At 53.7% G+C, this 22162-nt stretch overlaps 1 protein-coding gene across 1 annotated transcript in view; it reads left to right on the forward strand.

Moving 5' to 3' along the window:
- The window catches only part of DHX37 (DEAH-box helicase 37), a 282506-nt gene that overhangs the window by 51486 nt on the left and 208858 nt on the right, over positions 1–22162 (forward strand). The window lies entirely within an intron of this gene.

Below are 22162 nucleotides of genomic sequence, written 5' to 3' on the forward strand. Positions count from 1 at the left end.
GGTGGGGAGATCAGAGGAGATGGGGGGGGCGTTCAGGGTGTAGTGTTTATTTTCCCCTGCTGTGTAGTGGAGCCTCCACTTGCTCCTCTGGAAGACAGACCAGGGATAACACAGCCCTCCACATTTGCACTGGAGGTAGGGTGCATTTATAAATGTGGTATCAGTGCAGCACAGGAGTTGTTCCCATGCCCTTTCTCCAGCCCTATCCCACCTTCCCTGAAGCATCCCCAGCCCAGCCATCCTCTGGGGCTGGAGAGGGGGCTCAGACCAAGCTCAGACCCTCCTGCACCAGGAGCAGCCTCTGTGTTATCTCTTTCACCTGTGTCCTGGTGCTCCCAGGTGCCCATCACTCATTGTGCTGGGTTAAAACCCCAGCAGGCACAGGAGGCTCTGGTTTGAGCCTGTGTTTTGAGACCCAGCGAGCCTTTGCTCTGCTGTGTAGCTGCTCTGCTTCTCCTCGTTGCATCCAGGTTTGCTCCTGAGGGTATATAGGCTGTGGTTCCGGTCCCCTGCATGCAGGACTCTTACAGCAGTGACAAAATCCTCCAGCGACACAGGGAGGTAAGTGAGGTTGCTGCTGCGGAGGTTGTGGGGAGGTGCGTCTTCTGGGGCAGAGCTGTGGCTCTTATTGCTTAAAAAAACTCAAAACAAACCACAAAATCAAGCAAACAAACAAAAAAAAGCAATGCGTAGCTGATGCTGTTGCAGTTATAGGGGTGGCATCATGATGTTTGATGGGGAAGTGTTTTTCTCTCTGGCAGCTATAGGGGACTGAACTTTATGTGCATGCAGCTGCCTGTGCGAGGCTGCAGTGTGGGACTGCAGGGCCCAAAGTATGGCCAAGAGGTGCCAGGAGGAGATGAAGCACCTGGTTTCTTTTGCATTTGGCCACAATAAAGCACTCTGTCTGGGAGGAACTGGTTGGAGGGAGCATGACAAGCTCATGTGATTTTGGAGGAGAGCCCGCGTGGCCTGCCCGTGCCTGGGCACTGCAGGGTGTGCCTGTGCTCCCGTGCTGGTTGGGTTTAATCCTGTTCTGGTTGGGGATGTCTGTTGTGTCACATTGTGGTGCAGGGCTCGGGTCCTGGCCGGATGCATGAAGCTTAAACCAAGTGTCCCTCCTCCGTGCGAGCTAGGGGTTCAGCCTGGACCCCCCCTCTCTAGGGTGTGCGTGGGGATCTGCCCTGGTTTAAGCCCTTTCTCAGTCTGGCATCAAGCAGAAAGTGTTTTTCTGCTCTGTGCCGCAGTGCTGGCATGAGCGGTGCCCAGCAGCCCTGGCCCTCAGCTGCCCTCTGTGCTTGGCCAGCTCAGCGCTCTGCGCAGCCGTCTGCCACCTTGGCTGCTGACCAGCCTGCCGGAGAGGTGCCCCATGCTGCAGAGATCTCTGCCCGCAGCCCTTCCCTCGCAGTGCAGTGGACGGGCAGTGCTGGGCGGTCCCGGCATTGCCCCCAGCGTGAGCCGTGCCGTGGGTGCACCCTCCACGCGTGCAAATGTGTCGAGACCCGTGTCGAGCGTGTTAGTGTTGCAGAAAGCAAACGAGGGCTGCTGGGCTTTGGCAGTGAAGTCTCTGCTCCCAAATGTGTGTTGGATGGCGGCGTTAAACTTTATGGTGTTCATTGCCTCGTTCAAAGAGTGTGACTAAATGTCCTTTTACCTCCTGCTCGTGAGGACACAGGAGCTCAATTTTATCGCCTCGCGGGTCGCCAGAGTCAGGGCTGGACTATTTCTGGAAAAAAGCCTGTGTGTGCACGAACTCCTCCACCCAGGGCTGTTGGAAATTCTCCTGCCCTTCAAAAAGGGATGGAAAAAACCATAACGTACTCCCTGCTTTGAGCAGCTCCTTTTACCGAGGTGCCGCTGTGTCCTGGCAGTGAGAGCCACAGCCTTAGCCCATCGCACAGAGCATCGGAGCTGCTCTCTTTGGGATGCTCCATCCTTGCTGCTGTGGGCACGGGGCTCCCCGAGTCACCCTGCCATCACCTTCCCAAGGCGGTTCACATGCCAAACCCTGCCTCTGTTGGGGTGAACCAGACCATGGCCCCGTATCGAGTTCCTGTTTCCCTTTCCCATTGCTGTGTGCGTCCGTGTGGGGCAGTGCCCGGTGGGGAGGTCCCGCTGCAATCCAGGGCCACGGGGCTCGGAGCGGTGACGTGCAGCCGGCGCAGAGCCAGGGCTCCCTGCGCTTGGTGGCTCCCTGGGAGCGCTCGTTTTCTGGAGCAAGAGAAACAATTCCTAAAAAGGAGCAGTCGGATGGAAAATTGATACCAAATGCTGATATCAGTCCCTTGAGGAATAAGGTTTGATCTCTCAACCCGTGGTTCCTGGGGGTTAGGACACAGGCACACAATGCTATTTTAGAGGGATTTTTTTTTAAAAAAAGTTTATTATTTTCCCCATTTGTAAGTTCATGATTTTCCCAGACATGAGCTGGCTTCAGATTTGATGCTGACGGCCCAGGTTGCCACGTTGGATGCGTGCAGCATCCACGGGATGAGGAGGGTCTGCAGACCCACGCCTGGCCCTGCTCCGGTTGCTTCCCGGGTTCTGCAGGGCCAGAGCCCATCCCAGCAGCTGACACGGGACCGGGGCATTTGCCAGCCCCACATGGGTGGTGTTGTCAGGTAGAGGCAATCCTCAGCGGGCAATAGCTGAGGTTCCAGGACTGGTGAACCTTCCCATCTCTCCTCTCTACCCCTTGTGACGGCAGATGCTCCTGCTGAGCACTGTTCCCGGGGGTATCCAGCTGAATTTCTGGGCTTAATAATATTGCTGGTGGCTGCACTGCTCTGTTAAAACCCCACCTCCCTACATGACCCAGCTGCTCTCTGCCTTTTCCATCTGAACCAGTTTCTGGACCCGTTCCTGTAGGAAATTGCCTGCTGAGCCACCGGTGCCACAGCCAGGAGGCTTCACCTTATGTGCGGGGCCGTGGGTCACGGTGTCCTGCTGCACGTGGGGCCAAGCATGGGGCATTACACAGGCCTGGCAGCCATGGCAGGGAGGGAGCTGAGCTTTGCAGCTGAGCTTCCAGGGAAGGAATTTCCAGCAACTGCAGATCCCATCCCCAAAGACAGCGTTTCAAGGAATTACCCTCTCCCCCCTTGCTGCAGACTTCCTCTGCTTTTCCAAGTAAATCTCTGGCTTGGGGCCATGTATGTAGGAACCGGAGCGGAGCAGATCCATGGGAACGTTGGGGGCTGGAGGTCGGTGCTGGCCAGGTTCACAGTGCATGGCTCTTATCTGCACCAAGGGCCCCCGATTAAGACGCGGAGCCGCTCCCTCTTTACTGTCTCCCTTGTGAGCACCATGTTTCCAGTGCTCTGGATGCCACTAGGAGCAGTGAAACCACCTTCAGTGCCAACAAAAATAAATGGCGATGAGGATTTTTTTTTGAGCACTATTTCAGCAAATAGCAGTTCCCCGTGTTGGTAACTCAGTCCCTTTGCTTGTGGGACTCTGGCAGGGCTGCTCTGGATCCAGATGCGCTGAGCATCCTGGAGGGGGGTGTACCTGGAAGGGTGGACAATGGGAGATCCCCTGTGGGATCTGTCTCACCTGCACCCCTCAGAACCACCTAGCTTGTCTGATCCCATGGGGAGGCAGAGACCAAGGGACAGTCCCTGCCTGCCTGCAGAGAGCTGCCAAACAGCCCGTGTTTGCTCTTCCCCCTTCTCCAGAAGATGCTCTGTGCACAGCACTGGTTTCCATGCCCCAGTGGGGATAGTTGAGGGGCTCTGGCCGGGCTCCCAAGGAGGCAACTCATGTCCCCGGCAGCCAGGGCTGAAGGCAGGGATCACATTCCCCCTTCCCTGCTTAAACAGTGCCTGGAGCCCTGGCGGGTGCATCCCTAGAGACATACCTTGTGGATTTTCTTTGGCTCGTAAATATTCCCCTGCCCTCCGCAGTGCCCCTAGCAAATAAATTATCTGAAGCTACATTTCCCCGTTTCAAAGCCTTGTGAAAGAAACCAGAGGGTTTAGCAGCCCTGGCTGGCGGGAGCAGTTCACATACCATCCACCCATTTGCATTTGATCTACTTCATCCTGTGTTAAGTAATCCCTGAAAGCCGCAGTGGGTTGCAGGCCCTCTGCGTGCCTGTAAATCACTGGGGCATGGCACATGCTGGAAATGAGCGGGTATGGAAGCGTGTCCCACCCCTTAATCTGATCTGAAGTGTCCCCCTGCCCCGGGGAAGAAACCATCTGTTAAATCAGAAATGCAGCTGGCTGGGCTGGGGTCATTACAGGTGGTGGGGTGGGAGCATGCCTGGCCCCGGAGGTGCGTTTCCACGTGGGGCTGGAGAAGAGGGCTCACCTTGAGGGCGGCTCCCCAGGGATGCATTTGGGATGTTTTTGGTGTCCTCCAGGTACCTGCATGCGCCTGGGTCTGGGTGCTCCCAGCTCACCCCTGCCTGTGTCCCCCAGCACCTCCCTCAGTCACCCATTAACCAGGGCTGCCCTGGGGTGAAGTGCAGTCACGGCCGCGTGCATCTTCTGCACCTCCCACCCTACTCAGTGAACTTTCCATGGCTGGAAGTCCCCTGGGACAGAGAAGGAGCCCTGCCCCGTGGGACAGCCCTGCCTGGCCCCTGCTGTGCAACAGGGTTCTAAGTCGTTGGGCTCGTGCGACTCCACAAGTCCCGTGTGCAGCCAGGCTATGGGCTCTCTCCCTTGTAATAAATCAAAGATAATTCCCCTCTTCCCCATCACCTCCCCCAAAGGTCACTATCTCTCAGCTGTGGCCTGACTTTAATTATGAAATAAGAGCAGCTGGAGCGGGCACTAGGTGCCGTTAATTGGCTTTCCAGGAAAGGTTTCAGCAGGGAAAGTTTAACGCACCAGCGATCGATTCGCTTGGTGCCGCGCGTGCGTTAGCTCAGCCTGCCGCAAGCCCGTCGCCAGGTCCCAGATTCAGTGTACCGTAAGAGCCGTGGCCAGACTCGAGGCTCCAAGGTACTTTTTCCCAGCTGATTGAAGCCTCGAGGGCTCAGAGCTCCCCTGCCTGCACCAGGACAGATTTTAGCTGCTGAGAACAAATTCCAAGGGGGGATGCTGAAATAAAGCAGATGGGATGATTCTGGAGGTCAGAGGGAGGGAGAGGATGTCCTGCCAGGCATCATGTGAGGAAAACATTCTTACTGCTCCAGCAGCTGTCAAAAGCCTGAACAGATGAGGCAAGGTGCCCAAGGAGTGTGCAGGGATCTCATTTACCTGGTAATTAATGGAAATCGTGAAACAAATCAACACATGCTCCCTATGGAGAGCTTCACGCTCCAGTTTCAAACTGCTGATGGAGAACTGGGTATGGCTCAAATACAAGAGCAGTAAGTGCTGCCATGAAGCTGAGACTTGGTCCCCACCACCCTGTCACCAGTTATTTGAGGGGTGTCCTTACCTGCCAGCGTGCTCCCCTGTAATGCGTGGCTGTGGGATGCCTGACCCTGCACTGCTAATTGCTGTGCCCCCGCAGCACACGGGGCACTCGCAAAGATGCCTTGGCTTAAGGCTGCAGAGCAGGAATGAAGATGTTATGATGAGCCCCATCATCTCCCTCTGATCCCGCTCGGCTGAACATGTCACAGCTGACTTTCTTGGTCCAGCCCTCCCACCACGCTGCATGGGCACCTATGCCCCACGCGCCAGCCCCGTCGGGATGGAGACGTTGACGGGAGCCCGAGCTGGTGACCAGACATGCCCTTTTGTTTTCTGCTGTAGAGAAAGCTCATCCCAGTACAAAATGCTGTGCCATTTTTTCTTGCAAGTTAATTAAGCTGGCTCAGTTTAAATATGAAAAACACTGTTCTCTGATCTTTTCCTCCTTGCAGAGAAGCGACGTGCCGCTCTGCAGTGCTCTCGGGTGGGAGCAGGCACGCTTCCTCCGATTCAGGGATTTAAGGATGGGAGAGTGCTTTGGGTCCCCATTGTCTTGTTTATTCACTGCATGCAAAATGGTTTTACAAACCAAAATCTTGCAAACAATTAATGCCAATCAGACTTGCTGACAGCCCAGCCGCGGCTGCTCGGAGCGTGGGCTGAGCTGTGCATGGCAGCGTCCGGGCTCTGCCTGCTCCTCGGTGCTTCCAGGGAGGGGAACTAACCCCAAAATAACAAAGGTGAGTGCGTAACTCACCTCCTTGGACTGCCACCAGGAGTTAGCAACTGCCATAATCCCTGACGCATAAGGTTTATGATGCCTTCCAAAAACTTTCTCTAAACGTTAACTATTTTCTGGGGTACAGTAAATGCCAAATTCCTTTTGAAGCTTGCTAAAAATCTCATTTTAATATATGCAAATGACCTTTCTGTCTTTCTACTGGAAATTAAAAAAAAACCCACCAAACCAAACAAACCACTTGCTACTGGATAAAAATATATAGTCCTTGAGCTTGCATGAAGGGGTGCAGCTCCCCTGGCTGCGACGGAGGTGGGTCAGGTCAGGATCCTGCCCCTCCTCAAGGGGCCCTTTACAGGCTGGACTTGAGCAGATCGTTGAACCACGGTAGTAAAATCTCTCCCAGATACCCTGACAGGAGAAACTGCAGCAGCTCTGCCTGAGGAATTGGTGGGCTCTTGCTCTCTTTGATACGGCTCACATTATAATTAAGAGATAATGTCAATAGAATAAAACATTGTCTCAGGATAATGGTCTCCTGCTGCTACAGGAGTGTCAAGGCGAAGTCAAATCATTTATCAGAAATGAATGTTGAGGCAAGTCTGGGACGTTTGTTTTCACAGCAAGAGGCATTAATCCTGGGACAGCAATATTCCAGCGCTTTTATTTCTCCCGTGCCCGGTGATTGATGCCAATGCATCACGGTGCCTGCGAGCCGCGGGTGCGGCTGAGCGATGGGCTCTCGTTGCAGCGTTATTGACCAGGTGAATTTTGACTTGTTGAAATATATAATAGTAAATCGAGGAGCGCTGGGTCATGCGAGTGTGTGTCCGTAAGTGTGATTTGTATTTCTAAAGGTGAATAGTGCTGTATGTGTGCTGGCTCTGGCTGGCCGGGGTGTGTTTTGGGGCTGTGTCCGCCTTGCTGCTGCAGCTGCTGGAGGGTTGCTCATTCGTTAACCATCCAGGGCTAATCTCAGAGCCTGCTCCCATCCCCAGCCCGATTTCTCACTGATTTGGAGGTTTTTTGGGCCCCCCCTCTGAACATCGGGGCTGGGCTTGTGCAGGGTCTTGGTGCAGGGCTGAGCAGCTTGCTGGCTTTCTGCCTTTTTTTAAGTACTGCTGAGTATAAATACCCACAGCCCAGCCAAGGTGAGTGTCTGCGGATCCAGGTCCTTTGGCAGAGGCTGGGGCAGCCTCAGCCCCATCCCTGGCGTGGCGAAGGGCCAGGGAAAGCTGCTGCTGTCTGACCCGACACCCGCTGCCTTCGCTGCTGCCTCTGGGGCTGGGGAGAGGAGCAGCCTCTGCGGTCCAACCTCAGTCTGCATTAGGAGGAGTTGCAAGGTCAACACCTGAAAGTAAAGATGTGTAAGTGCCAATTAGACTTGAAACAAAGTCCCAGGAGGGTGTGCAAAAGCCCTTCCAGATTTTTTTTTTTTTCCCCTCCTGGATTTGTTAGTGGAGAGAATTACACATCTAGCAAACATTTGGGCTGCCGAGGAGCACAAGTGCTTTGTACCGTCTCCAAATGGCAAATCTGTTTTTCTGAAGCAGCTGCCGGTACCTTGTGCACAGAAGCTGCCTGTTGGCACAAGCACATTTTGTTCTCACGAGCCCCCTGGCCCCTCTGGGGGACGGGCCCCTCTGCCGACGTGCTCCCCGCAGCTCCGTGCCTTCGGCAGGGGAGGCAGCGGGGTTAGGCTGGAGCATAACTAACTGTATTTCATACCCAGGGTGGTCCTGGAAGAACTAATTGGAGCTGACTTCATTCATAGGGTTACTCTCAAACTGTCCGCTAGCACTGTGCTGGTCTCAAGGACCCGAGCGGGATCGAAGCCCCGTGGCAGGATGAGCGATCTGCTCCGTTAACTTGTCCTCTCCTCTCCCGGGGCCGTTAATCCTCCCTTGCAGTACATTGCATGGAGATGCCGTCAGCAGCTTGGACACAGGACAAGGACTGGGGTGCAAGTGGACTTTTGGGCTCGGACTCTGTCCTTTGAAGCTCTGGGTGGTCCCGGTCTCCCTGCAGAGCCGGGGGAGCTGCTCCCTTCCCCATGATTCCCAGCTGTGGGTCTGAGCACCTGAGCTGAGTTTGGCAGCAAGGCTGCCTGCCGGGAGGGTCTGCAGAGCTGTCTGGGCAGGAGGAGGAATGCCCTTGACGTCTGAGCAGCAGCAGAGATCTGCAGAGGCAGCCTGGGTCGGGCAGTGGCTGTGCCGGCGCGGTGATGGTCAGCGCTGCGAGTCTGAAACTGCCTGCAAACGGCTCTCACGTGCGCTCTATCCCCGGTATAATGAGATGCAGATTCACTGGCTTTTGGTGAATTCTCATTCCTTTCTGTAACCTCCCTCTATAGACGACTGCCCTCATGGGGCTGCTTTGCCTGATGCTCAGGGGTGGGTGAGGGCATCCCGCCGGGTGCATGGGGAGGGCAGCTCAGCTGGGGCAGGGGCACGTTTTGGACTGTGTTTTTCTCTTGCTCACTGGCTCTTGGAAGGGGCAGGGGCTGTATAAAGTGTGCTGTGTTTGAAGGAGGCTTTGACTTTCTGCTGTGGCATGGTTCAGGGCATGCAGGGGCTGTGCTGCCCAGCGGCTCACACCGAGACAGCCCTGTGAGCATCATCCAACTTGTTTGAACAGGGACAATTTTCACTTACTCTCAGAGACTGGGCACTCAGACCAAGCTCAAATATAAGATGAGCACTTGAGAAAATACCCAGAAGAAAGCCTTGGTCTGTAGCTGCCAAGCCCAGCGTGAGGCATAGCGAGCTCCTGCGCACGTTGTTATCCTGGCAGCCGCATGGTGATTTATCCAGGAAATGATTCACTGCAAATGAGGGATGTTCAAGGGCGTCCCGAGACCCCCAAGCACCCCATGCTGGGTATCAGAGAAGCGCAATTGCTTGTCAGGGTCTGTATGTGCCGTCCCTCTCCTGCCCCGAGGTCTGTTCCTGCTGCAAACACCAATAAAGATGTCAAGCCGATGTGTGCGGGGAAATAAATCACAGCATTTTTTTCCTGCCCAGAGCATCAAGGTGTCTCCTGGTGCGGCGTAAGGGGGAGCGGAGCAGAGGCGGGCTGCGACTGCAGACACGCGCTGTGCCGTGCTGGGAGCGAGGGCTCCTGCTTTGCCCACGCCGGGCACAGCCGCTCGCAGCCCCTTTCCATGGGCACTGACTGCCATGGCTGTGCGCAGCCACCAACACAGGCGTCTGGGACATGGCCGGCAGCTCGCTGCAGAGGGGCCGCTTGCCCTGCTGGGCCGCCCATCACCGTGGCCTCAGGGCTGGTGTGAACAGGAGCCCTCACCAGAAGGGCTCTGTGTCCCCTTGCCTTTGCCGTGTGCTGCAGGAGGACCCGGCTGTAAGATATTGCCATTGCCTGAGACTGGTCAAAGAAAAGGAAAAAAAAAAAGAGAAGGTGGAAAACTTAAAATGATGAAGTGCTTTGAGCCAGACCTTTGCTGCCAGTGTGAAACAGCGAGCCCTGATTTAAACAGCCTCTTCAGTAACTGACCTACACCGAACAAATCCATTTACAGTGTCTTGTTTCTCCTCACTGTTTAACTACCAGGGTTCAGAGACGATTCCTTAAATGTTAATGGTGCAGGAATTTGGAAGCTTTCCCGGAGCTGCTAGGGGAGCCGCGCAGGAATATGTCTGCCGTGCTTGTGCGGTTCAATTTCCTGCTGAACATCAGGCGGGCTGTTCTCGCCTACTGCTTTGTAATTAAAGTGCTGAAAGACCATCACTCTTGGAGGCTGATCGCGCTCAGATTCACCCCCTGGGCGAGGTCCGTCTTTGTGCCTCGCTGCGAGGAGGGAAGGTTGCAAAATACATGGAGACGCTGTCCTAGCCCACTCTTGTCCTGCTCCCACCATCCCATGGCTTGCATGGGGACTGAGGAGCAGTCTCTGTACCCAGACAGACCCCACAAGGCTTGAGTCCCCATCTGATCTCTGCTGCATCCCTTGTGCCATCATCCATGGGCACCATCCGTGGTGCCCGTTGCTCAGGGGCCAGGGTGAGGGTTTGCCCCATACTCGAACAGCTCGCTCACAGGGCTCAGCATCAGGAATTGGGCAGGCGAAGGTCTCCCACCATGGCTCTGTGTGAGTCTGACGGCTGGAGTCAGTTTGGGCCGTGCCTGAGGGTGTCAGTACTTCCCAAGAGCCCTTTTCCAGAGGAGCTTTGTGCACACTGAAATACAGGGTTTCATCAAAGCTGAGCTCAGGGTAATGAGCCTTGGACACGCGTCAGCCTGAAAGGTCGCTGTTTCTCTCCCTCCTGCGATGGAGTGAGTGTGAATGTAAATGCATCGAATTCCTGGGGCTGGAGGGTGCAGGGCAGAGTCCCACGCCTGGAAACACAAAGCCTCTTCGTCAAACCGTACCCCCATTCCTGCAGCAAAGAGGTGGCCGTGCCTGGGGGAGCATCCCGGGGCTGCTGGGGTCGGTGCTGAGGGATGCCCTGCCAGGGCCAGCAGCACCTCCCGGCTGTGGTGGGACAGGGTCGGGTCCTGGTTTGGGAGCAGGGACAGCCAGCTGTCAGTGCCAGGGGAACGTGCTCTGACAGGGGACGTTGGTGAAAACAAGGGCTTTAAAAGGAGCCGCAAGAGTTGAGCTGGCGTGTCCTCCTCCAGCTCTTCCGACTCTAAACTTGGACCCAACTCCTTCCACTGTCTCGTTAAGAACAAGTGCTTGGCCCAAGTTACATGGCAAACTTTGACATTTTAAAAATTGATGCCTTTTTCTGCTCATAACTTAAGCTGTCTAGTTTATCAGAGACATATGTAAAGTTTATTACATTCTTATTATGGATCCAGCCAAGTGAGCTGACTAATGAATGCGATTTTATTTTTTTTTTTAAAACCAGGACTTGGCACGGGAGACCTCCTCCGAAAGGGATAGCTTTGGGTCGAGAAATAAATCACCAGAAGTTTTTCCCTCTGTCCTAAGAGTTCAGCTCGGCAAAAGCTGCAGCGTGTCTGATTTGGGGGTGGAAAGTGAGGTGCAGGCAGAAATCAAGGGTGTGCAGGAGATTTATTGGGCTGCCCCGTGATGACCCCAGCGGTATCCGGCGGTGTGGCGCCCTCGGCGCTGCCAGCTCCCTGCCACCATCCTGCCCACACCATGGGCAAGGAGCACGGACGGGCTGCCAGGACAAATTGCACAAATTAGTGGGAAACCATTGTTTTGTTGCTTAAAATAACTTGGGTTGTATTAATAAGTAGTAGGGGCACAACTGCCCTGGGGCTGGGTGGGTCTTGGGTGGCCCATGACAGCTGAGGCCACACGGGTGCAAACCTGCACGTGGCTTTTGGTGGCCAAGGGAGGTGTTAAAACTCTTTGCAAACTGCTCCGTGCTTTACGGGGGATGCAGAGCTCCCCTACCCACCGTCCCGGCACGGTGCAGCAGCCACCGCCGCGAGCAGCCCCTTCCCCTAACCCGGGCGCCTGCCTGCACGCAGCTCTGCTCGTGTTTTTAGGTTGGAAATGGTGTGTTTCTATTCTCTGCCTGGTGAGGATGGCCTGTGTGTGCCCGTCCCGTCCTCCCTCTGTGCCTGGTCCTCTCCTCCTGCGCATCCTCCGTCCCTTTCGGTCCCAGGTGTCGGAGGGTGCAACCCTCGCGTCCTTCAGAGCTGATGCCACAGTTTCACACGTTGCAAGAACAAATGTTCTTGCACTCAGAAGATGCTCCGTCCCTTCCAGCGATGCCCCGATAACCCCAGTGCACATCTCCCTGGGTCTCAGCAGCTCTAGGCATGGATTGTGGTTTTTCCTTTGCAGGAACCACTCACTTCAGCTTTGGGCTCATTTGATTCATGAATGCAGTTGGTTCTAACTGATATTATTGTTGGTTTTCCACTACTCGGAATATCCGCCTGTATCTTTCCTGTGCTGTTCTGCAGTTTGTAGTGCCCGCTGGGACTATGACAGCAGCGCTGCAGAATGCAAGTGTTTTGGCCGGGCTGTTGTGGTTTTACTGCCTTGCCTCGAATAACGCGGAGATCTGCAGGCAGCTCCCGTGCTTGTCCTGCTTTACAGCTGGCGTTTCGTGCCTTGTTGCGTCTCTTGGAGTGTCACCTCATCTGGTAGTCGTTTCCACGCCCCACCTGCCCCCTTCACGTCTCACGAGCTCGGTGTTGCAGTTGTACCATCTATAGGCAAAATTTCTTCCTCTGACTCACTACTTGGTGCTTTTTCACCCCCTTCGGTCTGCATAATAACTTTGGCATAATTTCCTCTTGCTGTAAGCGTCGTAGGGGGTAGCACACACACGGCACTTCTCTGGCAGGGGTTTGTCTCTGTAGCACGCTAGGGACGAGCCTTTGCTAGTTTTTCGCCTTTTCTATTTCCTTCTCCTACATCTACATTCTGCTTTTGTGCGACATAAGAGGTGTATTTCCCTGCGGAGCCTGGTAAATCATCTCTCCTCTGGGCTCTGCTCTTTCGCTGGGTCTCTTTGCAGACCACGTTCACCGGCTTTGAACACATTTGTAGGTCTTGGCAGAGCAGGAGCTTCCCTCAAGGGTGCTCAGGGAGCCAGGGATGAATTTTACACCACGGTATCTCTGCAGCCCTTTCTTCTTCTGGCTCCACACCCTGAGCACTGGCTGAGCCTGGGGTTGCCCTGCTCTGCTTCTCACCCCTGCTGCTCCTCTACAGCCGCTTAGTGCATCTCTTGAACTTGGATCCTCCCAACATCAGCCATCTGGTGCGTTTTAGCAATACAAAGAGCTATTGTTTGCTCCGGAATCCGTGTGCTGGCGAGGTAGCTTTGCTTCTGGAGCGCTCTGCGGGTTTGCCAAGGGTCCTTCTGCTCTGCTGGCAAGTGCAGGTGTGTTTGGAGCAGCCTTTGTCCCTCACAGAGGCACTGCTTGGATTTTCTTTTCTCGTTTTTCCTTGTCTAATCATAACCCTGAGGTTTCCCACGGTGAGCCTATGCTGAGAAGTGCCCCCATCCTTTGGCACGACCTGGGAGTGTCCCAGCTATCTTTTCATGGGACCAATGTTCTGAGGTTTGCGCTTGAAGTCTTAATGTCTTTTCTAGCGTTAAATCTCTTAATGTCCTTGAGCATCAAAGCCTTCCTCAAAGTCAGGGTCTCGGTCAAAACGCCATGCCCAAAGGATGCCCCTTGGGAAGGTACACGGGGAGGGAAGCAAGGGGTTAAAAGCAGAGCCTTGTTGCCAGCTGGGGACACTGGTGCATGACAAATGAGGCTTTTGCATTTCCCTCTGCAGATGAGCCCACAGTCAGCCTGGTTTTGGAGAGAGCCGCCTCGGAACCGGGGTGACTCAGAGGAATTTATTTTGCGAACCGGGCGACTGTGTCTGGCGGGCTGTGGCAGCCGCTTGCAGGTTTAATTTGTAAATGCTGACACATGGCATTTCCTCACCGTCTCGTTGGGAAGGGCGGCGTGTCTGCCGGCACTGCCAATTTGTCACTGTCAGGACTGGCCCCATCTCCTGCTCGTCTCTGAAATGTCTTCTGATCGGTGCCGGGGAAGTTATTGGCACATAATTTATCATTTAATACTACCAGAAGGGTTTCTTCTACAAATATCCCCTGAATGATCACCCAGATTACGTTAGGTAGTGCTTCTCTTCACCTGCAAAGATCTTTCTTGGTGTCTGTTTGGTGCTCTGCTGTAGAGCTGGGGAGAAAAACCACCCTTGATGCGACGTCTCCTTCACCGAAAAGCCTTGGTTAACAACAGCCGAGGCTGCCCCAACGCGGCACCTTCCTACACCCGCGCTCTTGCATTAGGGACTTTTGCAGGACTGCATCTTCCCATTGGCGTCTCTCTTCAGGCAGCTGAGGAAATGTTTCCCAGGACCTTATTCCTCTCTATGGATGAAGGAGTTGGGAGGGGATAAAGGCCACCAAGGTGCCTGGACACCCCTGGACGGTGCAAGGGAGCTGGTACTGGTGTGCTGGGCTCCTGGGAACGGAGGTCGTCTGCATCACTCATCATGGGGGTGACAATGTGTTCTTGCAGATGAGTGCTGAGATGTTGCATGGCACCCAGGGGGAAGCAAACCTGTCCCCAAGGGCTGGCACAGGGATGGGACGTCCCCGTGAAAGGGGGCAGAAGGCACCTGGGCCTCTGTCCTGGTTCAGACCCCTCCAGTGCAGAGGATGGGGCTGATCCTGATGGTCCCCAGCTCCCACTGGTGTTCAGCAGCACCCGGCTGCTGCAGGAGCACTGCGTGGGCTGCGGTACAAGCACAGGAGGAGGCAGTTCGCTTGCATGTGGCTTTCCCGAGCTCACAGCCAAAGGCAGGACATGGCAGCTGGTTTGGGCGCTAAAACACAGTATTCCTCAAACGGGGCATCACAAAAATGTCTTTGCACGTGCTCCTGTAACGACCAAAGCAGGTCTGCGGGGTGAGACCTGCAATGCAGTGAGCTGAGCGCCTGCTCCTGCAAGCATGAGGGAGCTGGGTGCTGCGCAGGGGTGCACCAGCCTGGCCATGGGCACCTGCACGTGCGGGATGCTCAGGGTGATGCTGGTAACACCCAGAAGGCCTATGCTGAGCACACTTCTCAAACTGTGGCTTTCCTCCCTAAACCGCATCTTCTTGCAAGGTATCCAGTACCTTTGCAGCTCCATTGCACCGCGGGGCAGCGTTAATGCCTCCCTCTGCCAGCAGTCTTGGCCAGGGTGCAGCGCCCAGTGCCAAAGATGGCAACCACAGCAAGGCTGAGCCCTGGGGCCATGCTGCATCCCTTGTGGGGATGGGACACGCTCCTCAGCACAGCCCCTCTGCTCACACTTGTCTCGGCCACCGCTTTCTCCAGCTCCTCCCGACCTCCTCGGCTGCAGCCGCGCAGTCGGTTAAAGCCCCGGCTGGCGCCCTGACTCACACAGGGCAGCTTTTCTTGGAAGTTGTCTCATGGTTTTATAGTTCTGCTTTATTAGAGACATGAAAGTGATTGTTGTTGTTGTTGTTGCTGTTTTATGAGCCCGACTTCAAAGGATGCAATTACGCAGACTGGGCGAAGGCCTGCTGGTATCTCATGGAAACCTGTGGAAAACCCCTTCCCTTCCGAGCCTGTTCCACAGCTAGGCTGCGCCGCTGTTATTTTGATTGAAATTTCTGGGGAAGAGTGCGGTCAAACGAGGTCTTTAGTGCCTGTGGTCATTGTTGCCTTCCTTGGCTGGGTGTCCTCATCCCCTGTGACATGGCAGGAGTGGCCGTGGAAGTCACTGTGATGTTGCCAATGTTGGATGATGGCTTTAGGGTCGGAGAGGATGAACTTAGGGGAGACAAAGGAGCAGTTGCTGGAGAATCACCTCAGGAAACTGCAAAGCCGCTGGAAAAGGGATGTTTTTCCTGCGAGAGCCGGGCAGTGCTCCCACTGTGGGCAGCTCCGGGCATGGCTGTGCCTCCTTGGGCCTTGGCTCTGTCTTGCCCCATGTCCCTCTCTCCAGCTGGGTTTTGGCTCTCCAATGAGGTGCCTGGGGTGGGGGCTTGCTGTTCCTTAGGGACCTTGTACACAGGCCCTGGTCCCAGCTCAGGGAAGGGAGGATGCAGTGCAGATACCTCCTAACCGGGCATCCCAGGAGTGGTTGGGCACCTGCTCCAGCAGACATCCATGCCAGGCTGGTCCTTCACATGTCCTCCCAAATCTTGGGCTGTTTGGGAGACAGTGTTGCATCCATGACTGTTTGCCTCTCCGCGTCACCGGGGAAAGGCACTAGCTCCCCTTTTTGCCCTCCGCAGCTGAACACGGGAGGGGACCCTGCCTGAAATGCAAGTAATGCCCTCGGCGGGTAAGGGCTTGGTTCCCATCAGTAAGCGTGCAGGATCGATGATGTTTTGGGGTGGGGTTTTTCTTTTGATTGCAGAGGGATTGTGCTGTCAAGAGTCATGGCTCAAATGCCAGCTTTCCCTGTGGCCCCTGACCTTCCTAATGCAGACACTCCCCTAAAAAATCCCCACCAGCTTCCTGACTTCCAAAAGCAAACCGCGGGCATGGGGCAGCTTCCCGAGAGGCGACGGGTCTCTCCCCTCTGGCTTCGTTTCGCTGCTCTTCCCCAAGCCCGTAGGCGTGGGGAGCCGAGCCCTTTATCAGCTCCTGTACACTAGGAAATTTTATAAGTATCTGAGAAGACCCTGAGGCTATATAAAAGTTCAACTTGTGATTCATTTCCTTCCTATTCAGGGATAAGCTAATTTGAGAGTATGTGCTGAACATTAATTACCTTTTTTGCCACGGTTTCCTATTCAGGCATCCTTTCCCAGATGACTTTCTGCTCACTCAGGTCCAAGGCCATAAAAGCTCTCCTATTAGGAAAGGAAATATTTTACATCAGGTTTATACTGTATGCCTGAGGTCATCAGAAGTACAGATCGAGTGGCAGAAATACACACTGTGCTCTCTCCTTCCAGCATGAAAAATGAATCAATAACTCATCGATTTAAATTAAAATGTCTGCCTTGCAAAATGCCTCTGAGCGCTAATATTTGCAGCCCCCGTGTTTCGTGATGGCGATTGGAAATCTGCTGCCCATGTAAAGCGTGCGGGGATCCATCTCTGCTAACGGGATGCAATTGCTGACGCCCAGAAAAAAAAACACTTTCCCTTCCCCTGGAAGGATCCAACAAGGTGAACTTTTGGAAATTGCCTCTCCTGGCGCATGAATTATGTATTGAACAGGCGGCGGTCAATATATCTGACTTCTTCTTGAGGTAATTAAGAATAAATATGGGAATTCAGGCAGAACTGTTGCCCTGTGTGGGAGCTCTGAAGCGAGTGGCTTTGCGGTGGGGAGCAGGGATGCTGCAGGGATGTGGGGCTCGGGAAAACCCTGTCGGTCCCTTTGCCTCTCGCTGGTGCCTGGGCACCGCGCTGGACCAAGCCACTGTTTGCATTCCCACCTCCCTCTTGGCAGTGGGAATATCCCATGTTTTCCATAATTCCTTGGATTATTTGCTGCTCCAGTGTACATGTGTGCGCTGCCAGCCCTGGATGCTGAAACGAACCCAGATCCGTCTCTCTGAGCCTCAACGGGGTTGTTACCCCCAAACCGCTGGCCTTGGAGGGGGAAGGAGGCTGTGTGCTTTAACCTGGGCTATCTCAGGTATCTTGGGATAGTGTTGACTTCCATGAAAAAAAATCTGAGTGTTCCTCTGCACTCAAATCTCCTCTTGCGAGCTAATTAAAAAGTAGCTGTATTAGCAAACACATTTATGGTCATTAGCAAACAGTCAACTAACTAATTTTAAAGATTTATGGCGTTGGCAGCAGGTAAATTATAGTCTTCGGAGAGTTTTCTTGCAAATGATCTGAAAGGAAGGTTTGTTCTAGCCTGGGGGAAACATAAAGGAAATGCATTTAATGACCACAAATTGTATGTGCTGATAGTCTCAATAAAATATTTAATGCCTACTTGTGATTTTAGTGGTTGGAAAAGTACAACAGCATTAATAGCAGCATGCGGGTTGCATGTCCTCTGTACCCCTCGGCTGGTTTGCTCTGGGATCTGCCATCTTCGGGCAGCTTATGGGGCCCCGGGGGAAGGATTTCCTCCTCTTACCTGGTTAGGGAAAAGCTGTGATGTATTAAAAATAAGTGTGTGACTTTTGTTTTCCAGATTTGGTTATAAAAACCTGCTAGTCTCCAACCATGACATGTATTATGGTCTTGGTTTCACAGTTAGAACAATGTTTAGGTTGGCAGTGGAAGCCCTGAGTGTGCTTGCAGAGGAAAAGACACTTGCTGCACTCACTGGAAATTGCTTTCAGCCGCTCTGATCTTTATTTCTCCTCTGGGCAGCTCTCTCCACCTGCACTGACAGGTCACCACAGTGTTTCCCCGGCATGGCTGAGGTTCGGGGCTGTGTTGCAGGCTTGGATGAGACATGTCAGATGGGCAGAAGGTGGGGGACGGTGTCTCCTCCAGACCTCCTTGCTCTGGGCATCGTGGCTGGAGGATGCTGAGAGCCACCCGGAGCTGTCAGGCTGGTTGGGAATCACATATGGGCTATTAAATCCCCACTTCTGGTTTTCTCCCCAAAAACCTATGTGTGAATAAGAGTGTGGAGGCTAATAATGAACAGCTCTGGGTGCAGAGAAGCTGTAGATGCTCCTAAATGATTGAAGAAGGCATTTTCCCTAATGGAGCTGTGGGCCCCTGGCAGTGATTAGTGCCTGAGCAGAGATGCATTGCTTATCTCGTGTTATTTAAACATAAGATACTTGAGCAAGCGCACAAAATTTTGTTTGCTGTGTATTTTTTCCCTTGTTGGAAGGAGCTGTTATTTGCACGTGCAAGTGCTTGCAGCGTGTGTGGGAGCTTCCTCGCCTGTTTCTGGACCCACACGGAATATAAATGACCATGTTTCTCCTTGGTAGCAACGACTCCATCCAAGGGCTATCTTCCCTGCATCTTAGCTGTTAATTATAGGATACATTTATATCATTAAGGTTTATCTGCGGTCCTTTCCTTCCCCCTGTTAAATTGTTAATGCATCTCGCACAGATTAATTCCCTAGACATCCCCTTCTTTTCTGCGAGGGCAGTGGGCAGCCACGTAGGAGGGATGCTCGTCGTTGGTGAGAGCGGGGCTGTGCCGAGCTGGGATCTTGGAGGATGACCCAGTGCAGCTGGATGGCAGATGGGACACGGCCCTGATGCTCTTGGCTCATTGCCTGCCAAAAACACCATGCTGAAGGGATGATAAGTGGAGATGCAGCGGTCCTGTGGATGAGAGAAATGTGCTGCGTGGCATGGGCGAGGGGCCTTGGTGTGAGCCCCGCTGCTGCTCGGGAGGTGGAGAAGCTGTTGCTTTCCCTTCCCTTAATGAAGAGGTGTTTCACGGGCCTGGGAACGTGCCTGGCTCCAGCAGGTTATTAAATACCCAACGTGTTCGCCGGGGAGGGTGCCTCCAGGGATGCGCAGCTTAGCTGGGAAGGGCTCCCCTCTCCCCCAGCTGCAATTAAGCTCTTGTCAGCCTGAAGCCGCCGGGGTGTTGGGGGGAGATGGACGGCAGTCCCAGCATCCCCTGGCACCTCCGGCTGCTGGTTAAGCAATTTGTATTTCAACTACCCGTTAATTGGCATAAGCCCTGGCAGGGGCTGCTTCCCCATCCTCCCGGGATGGGGCCGGCCCGCAGGAGCTGCCGTGGAGGCTCGTCCTCACTGCCGGAGGCTCAATCCTTCTTTTCCACAGCAATCAAATGGCTTTTCATGCCTGTATTTTGGGGCACACGATTTCTGATGTATCCTGACAGGGCTGTGTTTCTGCAGAGGTCTGAGGGCTAACGTGTTCCCTGAACACTGGCGTGGGCTTGGGATGTCAGGGGCTGGCCCTGAGCATGGCCTTACAGCAGGGCAGGTCCCAGAGCTGTGAGGAGACGGGCATTCATCACCCTACTTTATATTTATATGGTGCCTGTTTATCTTGAATTACAAACAAGGTTTTCCTGGGTTTAGAGAACTTGTCTGTGTCTTGCTGTCTCTTTCTCCTTTTCTTTCCATAACTGCTGACGGTGGATTTCTGCCATGCCTGAAAACCTGTTTGCATAAAAACATTAAAGGGAGCAAATTATTTAAGAGCTGGAAGCATGGGTGGGAGAGGAGGCAGAAGGCCAGAGCTGCATTTTTTGGCCATTAAGCTGCATATCATGCTTAATATAGCAGGTGATATCTTCAACCTCCCCACAAGTTTGGGGCAAGAGCCAAGAAACAGAGAAACTGGTTCTTGTCAAGACCGACTTACTTTTACTAGATGCTGCCTTTAAATGTATTTGTTTAAATAGACGGCCTGAGCTCTGTGGGTGTTTGCTGGGGAATCGCACCGATTGCAGATGTGTCCGTGGGAGATGGCAGTCACCAGGCAGATGCTGCTTCTCCTTTGCTCCATTTCGGTGCTGTGGTAAAGCAGGACACGATGCCTGGCGGAGCGAGAGCTGCTCTTGGGCACCCCGGATGCTTCCATGGCCCCTCCATGGGCTGCAAGTGCTGTCTGGGTCTTGGAAACACCAAGTCTGGGTGTTTCTCCAGCCCCAGGGTCTGTGTCAGAGGGCCAAGCTTTGGAAAAGGTCTTGTTGATTGTTGGAAGTTTAAAAAACCAAAACAACACCCCCCAAAATACCTGCTGCCTTAGGTATCCCCTTGACTCCCCTGGGCTTTGGGTCTGGGCTGAGCCAGAGGGACCCAACAGGTCAGTGCCCCAGACCAGCCACCTCCCAAGAAGCCAAAGGCAAAAGTCCTTGGACTTTGGATATTTGCAGGTTTTGGAGTGAGTTTCAGGTGTGTTTGTGAGAGCAGAGCGCCCAGTGGGTGCCCTTGCTGGAAGGGAGCTGTGCTGCCCTCGGTGGTCCTCGCTGTGGGTTTGGGTGGTGTGAAGCAGCGGTGTACAGCGACAGCTGCCTTGTGAGGCAGATGGTTAAACCCTGCATATCTTCAGGCTCTGTTTGCATTTTTGCTACTAAAGCGATCATAAAACCTTCAGCACAAAAATGTTTATATGTGTTAATAAATGTGTGGCTGCTCTTCCAAAGATGGCCAGGTGCCTGGGGAGCAGGCTGACCGGGGAGCACTGCCCGGCCGGCCGAGTGCCCATCTGCCAGAGCCCTGCCTGTCCTTTACGGGATAATTCTTACACTACAGAAAGCCCCTTCCTACAGCCAGCTTTTATCTCCTTCAAATGTTTTGGCACCGGGCTCTGCCGACCGCTCTGCGCATCATCATTTCCACAGATTTCCTCCGTCCATAATTCCATGTAAAATTGCAGCTGGGTGCCAAGGTTGCTTAAAATCTTCCTGCTTGGCACATGTGCGCGCTACAGCTTGAGAGATGTGACTGTTCCAGAGGTGATGGTGATACGGCAGAAGGCACATGAAGCAGCGGGAGGAAACCTAACGTGTCAACCTCCAGACTTTCCATCCGGAGCCCCATGCTTGGGGCTTTTCCAGGCTTCATTAACTGGAGGGAGATGATGTTTCCTTAACCATCCCCAAGGCCTGAATTCAGCCCCTGCCTTCCTCCCTCATCCTCAGCTGATGCCCTCATTTGGGGAAATCACAAGGTCTGAGGTATCCTCTTAAATCCAGCACGCCGGCTCTTCTCACCGCCTTTTTTCCCCACTTCATTTGGAAAGAGCAGAGGGGGAGGCTGGAGGGCTTGTGCTTTGGTTTGCGTCTTACTGCGCCTTTGCTGTATCTGTGTCTAAAAAACGAGTTCTTTTCCCCATCATAAGCTTTTCCCTTATTCAGAGCGAGCTTTTCACCCTGGGGGCTGTACCTCGTGCTCCCCTCGGATGCTCTGGTGTAAACTTGGGGCTGTTACATCCCTGTCTGGTGGGGGATTTCAAGGGACTTGTTTTTCTTAGGAATACAGAGCAAAATCTCCCCCAAAGAACCAATTACCTCCTATTTAAACCATGCTGCTAAAAGCCAGGCTTAAACCAGCCCTGATCATTGTAACATGCTCCACAGGCTCCGCTTTGGCATCTCTGCGGGCTCCGTCCCGGGGCAGCTGATGCATGCGTTGTCCCTGCTCTGGCCCTGCCTGCTGCCTTCTGCAGCCACTTCATGGAAATCCCAACACTCGCTAAATGCCGTGGTTACAATTTTTGGCCAGAGTGCTCGAGGACTCAGAGGGCTTTCCCTGGGGCAAGAGCTCTGCTGGCTGTTCCTTCACTGCTCCACATCACTCAGTCCCATATTTGCAGCCTTTACATAGGTTTATTTTCAGCATTAATAGATTTTTTGGGGCTTCTTTTTTTTTTCTGCTCTCAGGGATTAATGAAATTTGGTGATTGGAGCAGCTGAACAAGGAGCTGGGGGAAGCAAGAGTTAAAAATGATTAAAAGGTGGTGGTGGGACCAACTCCAGCGCGGATGCACGGATGAGGCAAAGCCCCTGAGAGATGAACAGGAATTTCCTCTGTGCAGTCGAGAGCAGGAGCTGGCCCCTCTGCTTTTTAAATCATTTTATTGTGGAAATGACCTAAAAATTCACAGTCCCACAAGGTACAGCGTGGGGGGAGGAAGAGAGGGAGGCTGCTGGTGCCAAGAGGCCACGATGAGGGGCAGCCCTCC

This window comes from Nyctibius grandis, chromosome 14, assembly GCF_013368605.1.
Source record: "Nyctibius grandis isolate bNycGra1 chromosome 14, bNycGra1.pri, whole genome shotgun sequence".
NCBI lineage: Eukaryota > Metazoa > Chordata > Aves > Nyctibiiformes > Nyctibiidae > Nyctibius > Nyctibius grandis.